General features: G+C 41.3%; 1 non-coding gene across 1 annotated transcript; it reads right to left on the bottom strand.

Moving 5' to 3' along the window:
• Positions 1 to 406: 406 nt before the first annotated feature.
• LOC119948603 lies at positions 407 to 544 on the bottom strand. The gene has a single exon (XR_005456988.1). It is a non-coding gene; the product is annotated as a small nucleolar RNA SNORA7 (small nucleolar RNA).
• Between the last annotated feature and the right edge of the window lie 1,045 nt (positions 545 to 1,589).

Genomic DNA, 1,589 nt, shown 5'->3' with positions numbered 1-1,589 from the left:
ATTATCAGCAAAATAATTTCATAGCCTAAGGAAAATACAAAGACAAAAAATGAAACTGCTTCACTAAAATTAGTCAAGCTAGTTTGTTTTATGAGTAAACAAGAAATTTGTTTTACGAGTAAACAAGAAACGAGAATGTTTTGCTTAGGTCAATTAACATTTATGACATTGAGTAAGTGCTTACAATATGCAGGGCACTGGGGAAAGGTGCAAGGGTATCGATTCAGGTACAATAATGATAATAGTAATATTTGTTAAGCATTTACTATGTTTCTGGTAGTATATCCATGGAGTTTTCTTGCTAAAAATATGGAAGTGGTTTACCATTGCCTCCTCCCGTGCGGTAAACTTGAGTCTCCGCCTTTGACTCTCCCATGCCTCTGCTGCCCAGCACAATTGAGTTTTGACTTGTAGCAGATTACCTTCCACTCGCTAGCCACTGCCCAAGCTAAGAATGGAATGGGTATGCCTCTGCTTGACTCTCCCTCCTGTAGTCGAGGCTGGTAGAGTGCTGGAAACTCTCCAGGTGCGACCCCGAGAGGGGAATATGTGTTGGTACCAAACCTTTTTTGAGTTAATTGGATTTTCTAGAAAAACAGAATGTTATTAACCTCATTTCCTTGAGGGCAGGAGGGGCAGGGGGAGAGAAATCGAGAGGGAGAGAGAGAGCGAGAGAAGGAAAGAGAAGAGAGGAGGGAGAAAGTGGGGAGGTGCTTCTGAAAGGTAAGAACTAAGTAACGCTTGCTGATCTTCTTTTAAAAGTTTCAAATTCTGTTGGTGCAGTTGCATCAACTCTAGACATAGACATCTTTAAAGTGGAGATCATCTGTTTTCCCTCCTATTTACAATGTGAGCCCCTTATGAGACAGGGGCTGTGTCTGACCTGATTATCTTGCATCTACCCCAGCGTGTAGCATAGTGTAGTGCTTGGCACATAGTAAGGGCTTAAGAAATACTCTCCTTATTAACATTAAACATTACATTAATAATAGTATTATCATTATTTTTTTCAGCAGGAGCAGAGAATAGAAAAATAACATTACAGTAGCCATGGAAACTGGTTTCTGGGGAAAAGTGTTCTGAAAATTGGGATTTGTCTGTCTTTTTCCCTCTTTCATCCTCACATATGAGTTGAATCCCATTATAAACTTTGCGACCAGGCAGGTCGCAAATGCAGAATGTCAACAGTCAACTGCATGAAGGCGTCAACCAGGTTAGAAGTGCAGAGGGGAACATGGCAGGAGTTCTTGCCACTTAATAACATCAGTTGGGTGCCTTACCCCCCTCTCCATTCTTCTGCCTATTTCCAGGAACAGCATGACTTAATAAAAGAGCATGGTCCTGGGAGTCAGAGGACCTGGCTCCACCAGTTGCCAGCTCTGTGACCTTGGATAAGTCACATAAGTTCTCAGTTCTTTCATCTGTAAAATGGGGATTCAGTACCTGGTCTCCCTCCTACTTAGATTATGAGCTCAACCTGATTGCATTGTATTTACCCCAACACTTAGTCCAGTACTTGGCAAACAGTAAGACAATAGCAAATGCCACAGTTCATTTAATTTTCTAAACTATTATTTTTACTCCCCTCT

This window comes from Tachyglossus aculeatus, chromosome X4 (assembly GCF_015852505.1).
Source record: "Tachyglossus aculeatus isolate mTacAcu1 chromosome X4, mTacAcu1.pri, whole genome shotgun sequence".
Taxonomy (NCBI): domain Eukaryota; kingdom Metazoa; phylum Chordata; class Mammalia; order Monotremata; family Tachyglossidae; genus Tachyglossus; species Tachyglossus aculeatus.
The sequence above is the reverse complement of the archived record's forward strand: the minus strand, read 5'-3'. Positions and strand labels throughout refer to the sequence as shown.